This window comes from Tachypleus tridentatus, chromosome 1, assembly GCF_004210375.1.
Source record: "Tachypleus tridentatus isolate NWPU-2018 chromosome 1, ASM421037v1, whole genome shotgun sequence".
Lineage (NCBI taxonomy): Eukaryota > Metazoa > Arthropoda > Merostomata > Xiphosura > Limulidae > Tachypleus > Tachypleus tridentatus.
The window spans coordinates 124,968,416-124,984,851 of record NC_134825.1 but is presented as its reverse complement, the minus strand read 5'-3'; the positions used below and the strand labels follow the sequence as shown (position 1 = coordinate 124,984,851).

The following is a 16,436-nucleotide window of genomic DNA, read 5'->3' as shown; positions in this document are numbered from 1 at the left end:
GTATTTACACCAAAATACGCAACTTGTATTTGTTTGTTTGTAAAGTACAAAGCTATACAATGGGCTATCTGCGGTCTACCCTCCACGAGTATTGAACCCAGGTTTGTAGTGTTGTATGTCTACAGATATACCGCTAAGTCACTGGAGGAAATGTTTTTATACTACCGTAAGCTAACCCTTTCAGAATTTTCAAGACTACATTCATAATGCATTGTCAAATCAAGTTTATACCTTCCAAAGTTGCATTGTTTGTTTATCTTTGGATTACATTTGGATATTCCAAGGCTACATTATGTATTACGTTTAGGCCCTTCGAGGCTGAAATTTATAATACGTTCTTCGATTAGGTTTGAATCTTCGAAGGCTGCAGTTTTGGTACAGAGCATTTTAAGTTTTAACTTGTGTCATTTAAACAGTTAATTAAATGATTATCAAAAAATGTGTGGCTATTTTTTCATGTGTGTGTTTATACCTTTTTATGATGTGTTTCTAACGAACAATTTTCAATTGAAATATTCAACTTCTGCACAAAAATTAAAGTTATCACAAACAGTGCGAGTTCTCGTACAATAATAACATAAATAATTGGTCTAAGCAATTTGTTAACAAGCACTCTGAAACAAAATATAATTTTTGGATCTATATTCATTTCATCAATTTCAATGAAGTCATAAAACCTTATTTTTCTGCTGCAATACAGACACATTACCAGGTATTATTTTCCCACCCGTTAGCTTCTTAATGACTTGGATGTAAAACTATTCCAATGTGTGTGAAGGTTTGTGATATTATTTTTCAAAGAGATCGCCCAGCATGGCCAGTTGGTTTAGGCGCTCGACTAGTAATCTCAAGATCGCAGGTTCGAATCCCCGTCCCACCAAACATGCTCGCCCTTTCAGCCGTAGGGGCGTTATAATGTTACGGTCAATCCCACTATTCGTTGGTAAAAGAGTAGTTCAAGAGTTGGCGGTGGGTGGTGATAATTTACTGCCTTACCTCTAGTCTCACACTGTTAAATTAGGAACTAAAGTAATAGAGAAAAAAAAAGCGCATTTATAGTGTTTAGTGTTGTCTTCTATTTTATTTCCATAACTTTGTTTCGCTTTGAACTTTCATTTGAAAACTTTCCAACAGAAAAGAAAATTTCATCTTATGCTCAAAACCTTCTTAACATGGTTTTACTGATATCTAAACCTGTGTCATATGTTACTTCGCTTCACATTCTCCATACATTTATCAGTCTAATCTTCCTTATAGTAATGGCTGCATTCAACGAAGGAAATCCATCGTTCATTTTTGCATATTTGTTTGTCTATATGCATGATTAACCTGAAAAACTGGTTACATGAGCAGAACTTAAATTTGAGCGATAGGTTTTCCTTTGTACCTTCATTAACAAAGGCACCAACTGATGACTTAAATGTGTTTAATTTACAAAGCTACTTATTATCTTTACACTTTCGTTTAAAGTTATAATGGTATTTTCGATAAATTTAATTAGATTCTGCCACGGGACTGTGTTTTACGTTGAACTATAATTGCTGCTTTTACACTATAATTTACATATAGACCACACCTGATGTGAATAGATTAGGTTTAGACAAACTCTTGTTTAATTTTGTTTGTTTGAATACAATAATAGTGGGAAGTTAAAGCAAAGGTATCTTCGCTAGAAAGAGAACAGCTAGTTAGCAGCACCCATCGCCAACTCATAGGGATCTGTAGTGGGATCTGACTGTTACTCGTATTGTGAGGACAGAATTTTTTTTTTCAGCAATGAGTCACGAATCATGAACCTTCGGATTCACAGTCAAGATACAAAGTTATAACATGGGCAATCTGTTCTGTCTCCACCATGAGTATCAAGCTTATTCTTAATGGTTTAAGTCCTCAAACTAATGCTTCTCCAAAACTAGCCATACTGTAACTCCGAGGCTCAGTTATTCAGGTCTTATTACTGTACATTCACGCTACCCTTTTTAGAGCCGTGGATGTGTTAAAATAGTGACAGTAAAATTTCACTATTTGATTACATTAGCTTAAGAATTATCGGTAGGTGCTTTGACTAGTTTTCTTCCACCTAGTTAATAAACTCAGAATTAGGGACGGTTTGCACAAATATCCGTTGCGTAGCTTTGCACAAACATCCAAAACAAACCCATAATACAAGTTCAAGAAATAAATAGTGACACACACAAATACAATAAACAAATAAAGCTTTGACCACAAATTAAAACGTAGGTGTGTTTAAAAGATATTCTAGTGAGAGAGATATCTAAGAATGTAGAACCAACACGATGGTAGGGATATTTTGTCTGTAAAACAATAATTAGGAGCTGAAATTGACACTAGAATCCATAATGTCCCACATCTAAAACTATAATTAAGAGGCTGAAGTCAAATAATAGACTGCGTAGTCAGATGTTTAAGACGGTCGACCCACAATCTGAGGATGGCGGGTTGGATTCCCCTTTATATCAAACATATTAATCCTATTATTCCTTGGTAGAAGAGTAGCACAAGAGTTGGCGATAGGTGGTGGTGGTGATGAGAAGTGCCTTTCCTCTAGTCTTTTACTGCTAAATTAAAAATGGCTTGCGCACATAGCTCTCGTGTAGCTTTGAAGGAAATACGAAACATACAATGAAGTCAGAAACGATTAGATAAATTCTACTAGCGGTGCGGCAACGGTTAGTTTAAAGATTAACTTTCAATACTAAAATCCGGGGTTTGATTCGCCCCATTGGACATACGAGATAGCCAAATGTGGCTTTATGCTAAAACAAACAAATTTCTCAGAGTTGCACAGAACAGTAATGAGATAGAAAGCACAGAAATATTAAATGAAACATATTATTAGAAATTAACGAGTAAAACACACCTCCCATAGTTGATGAGGACCGGCATGGCCAGGTGGGTTAAGGCGTTCGACTCGTAATCCGAGGGTCGCGGGTTCGAATCCCCGTCGCACCAAACATGTTTGCCCTTTCAGCCGTGAGGACGTTATATAGTGACGGTCAATCCCACTATTCATTGGTAAAAGAGTAGCCCAAGAGTTGGCGGTGACAAGCTGCATTCCCTCCAGTCTTACACTGCTAAATTCGGGACGGCTAGCGCAGATAGCCCTTGAGTAGCTTTGCGCAAAATTCAAAACAAACAAACAAACCCATAGTTGACACTTCGACCCCCAATTATTTAAAATAGCATAATGAAACATGTGTCAATAACATCCTATTCCAAGACGTGTTAAAATAAAATAACATGACAGTGACTCTTCCTTCGTCGTTCATTGTTAACATATGTTTATAACCGTAGCCTTCTCTGTCCTTTCTAAAGTAAGTTTTACCTAATATAGTTTATAGATATTTAAAAACGATGGAATGGATGATTTAGTCCTTACTATTCTATCATATGCAACAAAACACAGGTTAGTGAAATACTTCCCCTATTCTATATATTATGTAGCATGTTACAAAGTAACCTAAGGACTCGAATAAAACTATAGATAAAATTTCTGATGCACAGTGCTTCTTACAGTATATATACACACATTTATTTTAATATGCTTAAAGTAAATATCTATATATATAGAATTGAAATAAAAATGCCCTTCAATATACTTGTATTTTGCCTCAGTCTGAAACAATATCTATGTTTAAAAATGTCTTTTTATAGCTGTTAAAAATATCGTGAAAGGGTGAAAATATGAAAAACAGTGTGTTCAGTATCGATCGTTGTGGCTTTTTATTGTTCCTTATGTTACAACAGCTCATAATATGATGGTTGACTAGAAGAAGAAATAAGTGAAGTATATTTCTATCTAATAGTCTTTCTAAACTTATCTGATGCAATCTGCATTATGCTAAGGTTGTCATTGCTTTAACCATATAGATATTAGTAAGTTGTTTAATACATTAAACTGAAGAGAACTGTAGAATCGTCTGTTATATTGTGTAGTGCATTTTAAATAACTTTGGTTTTAATAGGAAGGTTAGCTGACATTTGTCCAGAGGCTAATAAGATTTGATAAATTTCAAATCAATTAAGTTTTGGTTTGAAGGTTAGCTGACGTTTGTCCAGACGTTATTAATATTTTATTAATTTCAAATCAGTTTCGTTTTAGCTAAAAGGTTAGCTGACATTTCTCCAGAGGCTAATAAAATTTTATTATTTTCAAATGGGATAAGTTTCGGTTGGGATGTTAGCTAACATTTGTCCAGAGGCTAATAGCATTTGACTAATTTCAAATCAGGTTGATTTTAATATGAAGAATAGGTAACGTTTGTCCAGAGGCTAATAACGTTTGATTAATTTCAAGTCAGACTGATTTTAACAGAAAGGTTAGGTAACTTTTGTGCAGAGACGAATAAGAATCACCTATTGTTATAGTCGTGCGTGCTTGTGTGTGTTAGAAAATAAATAGTATTGCAACGCCAAATCAGCACATCCTATACAGAATCATTAAACTCTGCCTTAGTGTATGTAATCCATAAGCCAAAGCAGATCACTGGTGCGGTGCTTGGAGAATCCTGACAAATCCTGACAGGCTTATTTTAGTCCTTCCTAATGCCTTTTAGTTTGATGTTTTTCCTCTTCAGCTAGTGTATTTCTAGTGATACTTAACTGCTGCGATAGGCTGGTATATATAAAAAGAAATCTTACTAATTTACTGCGGACAAATAAAGAGAAGAAAAACCAGATAAAATGAGTGATAGATAAAAAAACAAACTAGGTGGATTAAAAGATAGTAGGAGGAGTAAATGCTTATTAATTAAATAAAAGTATTTAATAAACATGCCTTAGAAAATATTTAGTTTCCTGTTGTACAATGAAAATATTTCAGATGTAAATTATTATCCTGAATTTGCGAAAGAGACCATCTATCTCTTAAATACGCGAATCTTTATTTCATTAAAAACATAACATAATGAAATGTATATACGTTACTAATAATAAACACATATGTACAGTTTAGCAAAACATGTTTCCATAAACTCGTAATTGACCAGTATGACCGGTACGTAAAACATCACAACATGGGATCCAGTTCTTGTAGGTTATCTTACCAAAATTAACATAATCTCATGAATGCTGCGATACATTTTGAATTTTATTTTTTTCGTCGTGAGAAAGCTATAATTCAAGGTAACTGTACCAGATCTCAGAAATAACCTTTTAAACACTTTGTTGTTCCAAAATAAATTGAATTCCGAAGAAGGCAATAAATATAAGAAATCAAACATTGAACTTGCTAATTTAAATTCACTCGTCTAAATGTTTGTAAAATGCAGACTTTATTTTAGTTCCACTGTTTTTCAAGTAACTGTAATTTATGTATTTACGAAAACAGTTATAATATTTATAACAGTTATATTGATCACTGTTCTTTTAGTTGTAAGCGAAGATGGTTTTTATTTGTTTTTTTTTACAAAACGTAAGTCTTTAACACATATTTGCAATTCATCTTTTTGAAAATAAGGAGGATATCATATATCACACAAGTTCACATTTTTCAATATTCATAATAAATATTGCTCTGTTTGTTGTTTATGGTTAAACACAATACTACACAAAGAGCTATCTATGCTCTGCCCTCCACGTGTATCGAAATCCAGGTGGGGGTGCGACAATATTGCTAATTTATATGATATGCTTGTTTTAAAATATATATTATATGAGCACATATATGTTAGATATCGTTTGTTTGACCATATGTTGTTAACACAGAAGAAATAGAGTTCAAACATGTTGCCCAGAAAGATACAGTAGAAAATGGTAACTACCATATTCGCCACCAGGCGGTGCTATAAGCGTTCAGAGAAATATTGTTTCTTTGCTAGGTCTTTCCCTTCTCAGAATCTTGCTAGCTACAAACATAATGCAAAAGCTTCTAATAAGACTGTTCGTGGAAAGTAATTTTTTTTCACCTGCCATTACAAACGCAAATCACAGCGCCACCTTCATTGAGTTGCACACTAAAAAATTCCAAGAAAAGGTCACGTTACAGAGAACGTTTTCGAAGAATCTAAATCATACAAATCATTATGTAGAGGAAATCCATAACCTACAGTAAATGATACCTGTGTTTAAAAACTCGGAAACCTCAACCCTTCATCACTCTTCACAACAACTGTAGTACACATTGTCAGTTCGTATTATAATAATTACTAATCTTCTGAGCATTGCTCTAATAAGTTCTTCAGAACACTCCACATAGAAAACCTTCAAATTATATCAAAGGATTGTTTAAACATTTCATAGTTCTACATAGTTATTTCTTTCACTTTACTTTGAACTTGTATTTAAGAAAATCGAAAAAAAAAGGTACAAATATATAGTAATAATAACATACGTGTAATTTCTGAATACATTGATATTATCTATAACCCATATCTTCCCTCAACCTCACACACAGAGTATTACCTCTTCTAAGTTAAGAGAATCATATTAAATAAATTTCTCTTGTACTAATGTATCTCTAAAGCAGGACTGTTTTTCTATCGGGCTGGTGTTACAAGTTATGAGAAACTGAAGCAATTTTGATTATGTCTGCTGTGGAGTAATACAAGAACTAGTTTAAATAATAGCCACTAGGGCGAAGAGTTTTAAAGGCTACCAACTTAATGCCCAAACTAGGGTTCAGCTGAGAAAGTAATCGCAGGTAAAAGGTGTGAAGCCAACAGCAAACGAAATTACGTCAAATGCCGCACGTAGCACGAGCATCTTTGCATTGGGCCAATGGATCATGTGCTACTGCTGAAGAAAACTAACGGGGTTGGCAAAATACGAATTCTTTTATAACATTTACTTTTTTAAGCCCGGTGTAGACAATGACCTTCGCTAGTTCATTGATATACTTATTGTCGGTAACAAAGTTTATAGGTTAGAACGTAAAAAGAAAAGGAAGACGTATTGAGATTCCATTTAGGAAGTCTACGAGGAAAATTATCATCTGAGAACTGGTTTGTGTGTCTCTGTAGATAAAAGTAAAGTCTTTGTTGCGGATAAGATTACTTATGTATAAACATCTGCTCTGTCACCAGTTTGCTGATGGGGATAAGTAAACTGAGACTTCTATTGTTTCGCGTACTAAATCGTGTGCAATAGCCATGAAATGACAAAACAATCTGAGATTTATCATGTGAGTGAACTAAAAAAACATAGGTGCATCAAAAGTACAGAAAATTGTTTTCTTTCAAACGTAAAAAATTAGGACCCAATATAATTAAGGTGTTAAAATGGTTAAGAAGTTACTTTCGTCAGATATCACATCTTTGTGTAAGCTTTAACATAAATATCAGATGAATCTATTTGTGATTATAAATTTTGGAAACTTTTGTTTATACGTGTTCATATGTCGCTTGTTGGAATATAGGTATACTTCGTTAGGTTGTTTCAATAAGACGAATGGTTCCATCCTTATCTCATGTGCTACTTCATGTATAGGTAAATCTTGAAAAGCGTCTCCGTTTTTTGTTCTAGTTTAATGACAATGGAGCTCATTACAACTAAAAGAAATAAGTACCCGACACGACATCTGATCGTTAACTTTTCCCTGAGAATCGCCAAATGTTTGTGTATGTAAACGTTTTATCAGTTGGTTCAAAGAGATTTTTTTAGCGAAATTAATGTTTACTTACTATTCAACCTACAAGTAGCCATTACTCGGCGAAAGATAAAAATTAGTTATATGTTATCTAAGGAATTACTTTTTCTAACTAGCAATATGTAATTAGCTCGGAAAGTAACATGATTACTATAAAGCTAAACTAGAATAATTCATATGTTTCAAAATCATCTGCAATATAATTTAAGTTGTATGATTTGTAGAATGTCTACCATGATATAAAAGTACAGCCGGTGAAATATTTACTTGCTACCAAATCCATTAAAACTTGCATATAAGAAAAAGTAATTTTTTTTTTTTTTTTACGTGGCTTTGATAAACAGCTGCTAATCTTAAACCGCAAAACACTTGTACTTGTTAATAAACAGAGACCTTGCTACTGATTGGTATTTGCAAACAGAGTGGCGAGTTGCATTTTGCATTGATCATTAAGGTCTAAACAAAAAAAGCGCTTAATAGAAAAACAATGATAATTTTGCTTGCAATGTCCATGTTAATTAAGTTAGTTTTCGCTATGCAACTTTACACAGAAAGGCCTTTGTACTCTTTCTGCGCATTCATGACCCGTTCTCCAGGAGTCGATATTAGTTTATCAAAAGTGTATCGTCTACTAATGGGCTTTAATATATTCTAAATTAAGTAAATACTTAAAATACTTCGTAGTTTTCAGTTGATGTTTTGGTTTTTGTGGTAAAACAAAGGCAGGGGAAAGTTTAAACTTTAAAAAGTCCAAAACATTATGTTTCACCTTTGATAGCATAAAGGTGATTAAAGAGACGCATTTATGATGTGGTTAAGAATCTCTAATCTCTGACATTAAAGTTTGAAGTTAACAGAATTTATCAATGGGAACTTGCAATATCTTCAAACCTTAACAGAAACACGAACCGTAAAATGTTTCTCCTGAATTTCTAGTTTCAATTCTCGAATGTGTGATAACCTTCTATTCCCCCCTTTTTTCGGCTTAATATATAATTTACTCATTCGTGTGTAAGCATGAAGTACGGAAAGTCAGTAGTTAACTCGATATTCCTGTCAATATAAATTTGTCGTGTTAAGTATACTGACTTACTAAAATATATCAGGTGATTTAATTATGTTAAAGAAAGGTTGGTTTTTATACACTTCCAAGATGATACGAAGTACTGTCAGAGTTCCTTAAGGTTCTTTTATGTTAATAATTCTCGAAGTTTCACTAACGTTCCATTACAAAGGAACTCGTTGTAAAGAAGATGGAGAAAAAAATGCTAACCTTAAACTTTCAAGGGGTATAGTGACGTCGACTTTCATTAGAAGTTATCAAATGAAACTGGTTTATTTACGTTTTGCACAATAACAAAGGAATAATTGTTCCAAGATGTTTAATTTTGACCCTCAAAATCGTTTAATGATCAGTCAAATGGCTCTTCATAAAATTAGAACTTTCTACATAAAAATTCAAAACATCTATATTCCACGAAGGAGGGCTCTCAGATTGTAGGATGAATAGATCCCTTTCATGATTATACGTTTTAAATCACTGCATTCAGGGTTTGGAATATACATTAATCTTTTTTTTTTTTGTTATATAACTATGTTAGCACCTACAATATTTCATCGTGCATAAGAGAAAGTTTTTTTTTAATTGTGTTTTATTTATTTTCTTCATTCTACGTTTTTTTCCTTCTAAATATTACGTATATATTTATTGATGCAAGTAGGCGTGTGGCAGGATTACACATAATAATATAATGAGCATTATTAGTGGAACATCGATGTCCAATGACTAAGTCGGCAATAAAATAGTATTATTTTGTTTGTTTTTTGAATTTCACGCAAAGCTATTCAAGGCTATCTGTGATAGCCGTCCCTAATTTAGCAGTGTAAAACTAGGGGAAAGGCAGCTAGTCATCACCACCCACCGCCAACTCTTAGGCTACTCTTTTACCAACAAATAGGGGGATTAACTGTAACATTATAACGCCCCCATGGCTGAAAGGGCGAGCATGTTGATGCGACGAGGATTCGAACCCGCGACCCTCAGATCACGAGTCGGACGTCTTAACCCACCTGGCCACGCCGGGCCCAATAAAATAGTAAAAGTCATTGTTTACAGATTTGTTGTCAGCATGTTGGATCATAAATCTGGGCTTCGAGTCTCTTAAATGCCAAAAAAAAAAAAAAAAGAAATCACGCTATACACTTTAGGCAATCTGCACGAGCGATATTAACTGGTCAAACTCCACAATTCGATTAAAGTAGCCTATGTGTTGTCGGCGGACGGTGTTGACTAGCTGCCTTCTCTAAAAATCCCCTCCAAAATTAGGGACGAGTTACAAAGATAGCTCCCGAGTAGCTATGCACGAAACTGAGCAAATAACAACCAGATTTTATTGAAAGTAAATTTATCGCAAGGATATGTTCTTGTAAGTGAAAAATAACACTCAAAACACCATAACCTTTTTATTCAAGGTAAGCTTAAAGTTTTACGTACATGAGTATACCTATAGACGTAACTTTGTGTTCTTTGCAGGCATTTTTTAATTATTTTGTATTATAATACATTATAGGGATCGGTCAATAGACATTTATATCGTTGCTAGTTAATTATCGTTACGTACTGTTCACCTGCTGTTAACAATTCATAAAGAAGGCTTAGACAAAGAAGAAAGTTTTGTTATTCTTACATTAAAGCACTAGAGAACTTACTTCTGAACATATGCATTAAAGATATACTTTGAAGGTATATTTATCACGTCCTTGTAATGTAGCATAAAATATATTTCAAGCAGAGATCACGAAATAATAGTCTTATGTTTATTAACGTTTATTAGCTACTGAATGTAGTGATACTTAATGTCATATCAGTACTGAAATCTTACTTTAAGTTTTGAAACTTTACTATAAGCCAGTTTAGTCTCGGAAATAGTAATTCCTTTTTTGCTCACTACACTCAAACAACATTTAAGCACTTCAGTCATAAAATGGCTCAAGAGTTGTGAGAAATTATTTTAAATATTTTGAAAAATAAATGATATAATTTAATAAACCTTGAAAAATATAAAAACGTCAAAAATTGTATCTTTGAAAAAATGAGCCTCAGTACCATTCGAACGTCTGCGAAGCTTGCAGTACCGTGGTTCTGACTTGGCAGCCAAGTTTCTGTAGAACACTTTAAGCTCAAATAGTATATACGTGTCACTTGAAAACGACATGTACTAAGACGTCACCTTTAACTCTGAGATACCGCATGAATCTGCAGTAACAGCTTTATGGTTCTGTCTTCAAGGTGCAAGGCCTAGGCAGCGACTTTGACATGTAAACTTTATTTTATGGACTTTCTTACATGGTTTGTTTTTCAGGCGGCGTTTCGTGCTTTATACTCAGCGAAAGTCTCAGCATGAATCCCGAAATGTCATCTCAAGATCAAAACAAACCAGGAGTAGTCAGTAAAAACATAATAAAATAAATAAATTATATATTCAAACATCTAACACCGCCCTCTACGTTCCGACACTCAGTTACACAACCCCTTTCAAACATGTGGTCAGCTTCCGGTCAGTTACCACTTTCTTTGTGAACCTGACGTAAACCGAAGAAGGTCGAAACGTTGTTCGCTCTTCTATGTAAAATATTTTCTCAACCCAAACGAGCCGTTTTTGCATATAAATTTCCCAACAAGTGGGTTTCTCGACATCACTGATCCCGCAAATGAATTCGTGTTTGTTGTTATTATTACAGCCACATATGATAAAGACAATTGGAGTTAGGGTGTTTCTTCAGTGCGATTTCTTGTGCTTTGTGTAATTTTTCTAATAGACTATTTCATTAGAATAGATGGGAAATATAAGCCTTTCGTTTCATTAACCTGGAACGAGTTTCGCAGAAGTGCAGATTCTGGGAAAGTTCTGTACAAGGTATCTGACTTTATTTTTAAACAAACTACCTACCGTTCATTATTACCCAAAGAAACTCTCGTGTAAATTGAAGTGAATTATAAATCTATCGCAGCTAGCAATTAAAATATAACAATCAAAGGGATCCGTAGAAATGAAATGTCGGTATAACTGAAACATATAATCGGCATAATTGAAACGTAACTTCAAAGTACATGTTTTCCAACATAACAAGCAGCCTGTGTTCTGAGGCGGCGAGGTAGGCGGCCTCTAGGGAATTCAGAGCACGACAAGGAGAACACGGCAAGGGCATGATTGGAATAGCGTGCAACGTAAGACACAGGGGGAGATCTACTCCGATTGGTGTACCGCCGTAGGGTATTCTCCCCCCAGAGATTGGATTTTATCTTTATGTTTTCTTTTCTTTCATTAACGTCTTCAAAGTCGGACAGGTCCTGAGTTCTTTTTCTCTACTATAACTCCTCGTACTAAGTGATAGAACTGTTGACTCGTTCTGATAAACACTTACAGCTTCCACTGCACGCTAAAATGGGAGGGGGGATAATTAAGAAAGAAAAGACAAGTCGTCTTAAAAGTACTAGAGGTATCTAGTTGTTATAGTTTATATAGAATTTCTCCACTATTATTATCTGCAGAGATAGAGATAAAAATTAGGTTTAATTGCTCCTTCATGGTACTGAATTACAAGGTGGTTTTAATGAATTCAAAACTTTCGTTAAGTTAGTTTAGTGTTAGTTTATTGTCATGATGTTGAAAAGATGATCTATGGCCAATGTTACAGCTTAGAAAAGCTATTTTACAGCGTCTATTAGACAGCTTTGTTTATACCATGCATATTTAATGTAAAACGACAGCACGAGCCATGAATCGTGTTTACAGAAGCTAGATAATATTTACGATGTCCACAACTTCCAGAAAACGATATAACTGACGCTTATTTTTATAATAAGCTGCACGAACATTTTCTGTTGATGATTTATATAAATTATAATTAATATATTTACAGTAGGCTTGTCTCAAATCATTCGTTGTCTGTGTTTCTGGCAGTTGGGAACGGAACGCATAATATTAGCTCACTGACTTTAAAAACTCATAACCACTACACGAAGATGAATTGTTTTAACATTATAGCATGTTTGTTCAACAAAAATGTTTCAGGTATTCGTAAACATACATAATACATGTAGATATTTTCGAATGGTTAAATTAGATCTTAAACGTCCCGTAAAAGTAATATTCGCTTATGATAAAAACACGATTGCATCAAGTAAAATTAGTCGTTCGTCTGGTGATCCTGTCTGGCTCTTCAAAATTATAATATTAGTACATAGACATAATTTCACTCTTAAGGACATTTCGACTTCAGGCTTAACCTTGTTTGGTGCAATGAAATGATATGTCTTAGCGAAGTGGAAAGTACAAAATTCGTCATTTTTAACATTTGTACGACAATATTCACATCACGGTTTTCATTCTTTCTTTCTTCTCTATAAAGTATCTTACCAATTTAATAATTGCTTCTGTTCGCCAATTTAAAATATTACTATTCCTTGTCTGTTGAAAGTAAATCACTTAAAACAAAGAGTCGTAGCCGGAACTGGCATACGTTACACCAATTCACCTCTGCAGAAACAAACTCAACCTTCAAGGTTTTATTAGTTATGTTCTAGAAATGGTGTATTATTAGTGTTCTCTTGCCCAAAAGATGTAAACATAACCCCTGGAACTGGTTTAGAACTGCTGTTGATTGGACTCTTTTTACGGTACTAAGTAGAAGTTATTTCGTATTTCAATAACGTGTAAAGTCTCTTAATGTTTCATGAACAGAACAATAGCAAACATTTCTACAATTAAACTTTGTAGAACGGACTTCATGACTTCTGTATATGGAGAGGATAGTACGTTATATTAGTGATATAAATGGTTAATTAATCATCACCATATCTGTTTATTCTGTTTTTCACGCCATTGAGTCCTTGAATAGAAATATATATACATATTGGTATTTCGCAGTAGTTTGTAATTATTAGAAAAGTTTTTTTCTAGGCTGTAGTGCTATATGGAGTTGACTGGACACATCGGGTGATTGTGACACGTTAGCACGATCTCAGGGAATGAGTTATCAGAGACCTGAACTGTTTGATAGGCGCCGCCGATAGGCCTATCTCCTAAACCCCGGCCACGAGGATGAGAAGATATCCAATAGCTAGCACGACAGCTGACGGTTGAGATAGACTTTTCGCCGACCGGAACCTGTGTGTAGACCGAAAACGAGTTCCCACCCTCCCTACTTCTCTTTCTGTCGTAAGCATAGACATTGTCGCTCAGGTTTGTCAATATAAAATATAATGTCATTATTAGGCCTAATAATAACTGTTTCTGTCTTTCTAAGAATGCCATGCTGCTAACGGATAGCAAGTTAGAAACAACAGGAAAGAGCGATTAAATGACTTCATTCTAAATCTCTTGATTCTGAGCTTTAAAATACTAGCCCTAAAGTTAACATGTTATCACGGAAAGCTGACAGAGATGAGTTACGGCCTGTAATAAGTCTGCAACTTAGACACACGCGTATTACTCACCCGTTTATCTTCGATAATTTCTTGTTATTAAAATAAATATCTAAGTTGTGAAATTTTGCTCAGAAATTTTCTACGAAGAATCTTTTGTGGGTAAGTCGAGATTCGTCAAGAAGTTTCTAGAATAACGCCGTCATTTGCTCTAATTATTGACTGTATTTGTTTGTCGGGATTTGTACACAAGTGCTTATATATTGCAAATTTTGTAAGTTTGGATAATTGAAACCATTCCATGAGTTAGAACTGTTACGTGTCGGATCAGAAAGCTAAAAGACGAGAAGGAATCCTTTAAACTTTGTAAAACTTCCATTATATTATCTCATCTCAAAATACTGCTACGACCACGCTTAAACACTAATTTATCAATGTATTTTAGGATTTATGAGTAGCAAAGTTTGATTTCTTTATTTTAACAGCGTTAACTAACCTGCTCTCGAAACACTACTTTATATTTAAAGTTAAAAAAAAATGCGTATGTTTAACTTTTACTACTCGTCTCATATGCAAGTGCAGGAGTTTACCCAAGTAAATGTGTTGGAAAACTTACGCTAATTTAGACACTCCAACAAGAGGTATGCTCTGTAAAAAAATATCATAAACTGAAAACGTCTATTTTTGTTCTTTTTTAAGTATTTTTTGCATGAAAAAACATCGCACCTACTCAGAGTTTATTCACTTTAATCATGGTTGATTTTTCAGATATAACAATGTCTGCGTAGTTAGTGTTGTATATCAGACGTACTGGCAGACGAACGAGAGTCTACAAAATTAGTTATGCGTGTGTTTTTCTTATAACAAAGCCACATAGGGCTATCTGCTCAGCCCACCGAGGGGAATCGAACCCCTGATTTTAGCGTTGTAAATCCATTTGTTATGCGAGTTACTGTTAGTTTGAACTAGCGTGGACTGCAGAAAACAATCGAAATTTCTCATTTTTCATTGTTATCTCTGCAGTTAAGGGTAATCGTAACAGTCTGTGTAACTTTTTAAAATTAATCTACGTAATAGACCAACTCAATATTATAAGCAATGCGCTTACAGAAACATATATATATTTATTTATAGCACCTTATAAAACCATTTTTAAACTATTATTATTTATTTACATATTTCCTTGAAATTATTCTTCCCAGTGACTCAGTGGTAAGTGTGAAAAGTTTACAATTTAGGATTCGATCGTTGTGGTTAGCAAAACACATATAATATATTATGTAGTTGTGTTCTTAATAGCAAACTTTGATATTATTTTATTCCTTTGCTTTTATATCATTATATGTAAAATTTAGTCAGAAATTAAAAAATTTGAGAAAAAATAAAGAAAAAGTATTCACTTTTATTTTCTAATGCAACCATTTTCTTTAAAAAAATAATATCTTATAAAAAGTCGCAGTTACAGTGATTTAATTACTCGACAAATTACCAACTAAACTTATATTAACTTCTTTTTTATTTTCTCTCTATCGAAACTATAATCTAACTTCATTAACATTTATTTATTTTTTAGATATGACCCCTCTTTATCTAAGTAATAGGTAATATAGAAATAACAATAGGCAACAGAAATTTTTAAAAACATTTGTCGTCAGCCACTTCGAGGAAATCCGCTATCAAAATAAACAATGCTTTAAAGTATAAAAAGCAACTTGACTATATATCTAAAGGTAATGGATTTCTTACCATATTCCTTTTAATTAAAGCTATCGAAGCTAAATCATATAATACATCGTATATAAAGACACCCTATTTTAGGGCGAGTATAATACGTTAACATAGTTTGAACGTAGTTATCATTACAACATGTAAAGTCATCAATCGGATCTGGTATTTAGTAATGTATTTAAGTAAGTAATAAGTTTATCTTACTTTATAACTCCGACTCTGAATGGGTATATTTTTTCACATTTAATAAACAGATATACATAACTAAACTAAATTGGTGATAATAGATATTAAACCTATGCATAACGAGAAACAAAACTGGATGCTTAACGCTTGTTTCACATACAAATTTACCTGTTGAAATATTAGTTAAAATCCATGATGGTTGCACAAAGAAAAAATTATTTGATAAATTTAGCATTAAACGTGTTTTAGAAGTGTCATTTACGTCATTAATGAACAATATTAGTGAAATTTTTATATAAATTCGATGAGAACCACTAATAAGAACTTGTGAAGAAATAGTTGGTGATCGAATAAACATTACTACTCAATAAATATTCCGTCACGATTAATTTTAGTCTTGATTCTCAGTTCAAGATAAAGATATATTACGACTGGTCGTCCTGTTCTTGCTATATTGCTTTTTTCGTGTAGAAGTAATAAACATGATTG

The 16,436-nt window shown here is 33.6% G+C and overlaps 1 long non-coding RNA gene across 2 annotated transcripts in view; it reads left to right on the top strand.

Moving 5' to 3' along the window:
• Positions 1–16,436, top strand: part of LOC143222708 (uncharacterized) — a 93,113-nt gene that overhangs the window by 9,906 nt on the left and 66,771 nt on the right. For both annotated transcript variants that reach the window (XR_013012427.1, XR_013012428.1), the window contains exon 2: positions 13,570–13,851. This is a non-coding gene — a long non-coding RNA (uncharacterized LOC143222708). The remainder of the gene's footprint in view (positions 1–13,569; positions 13,852–16,436) is intronic.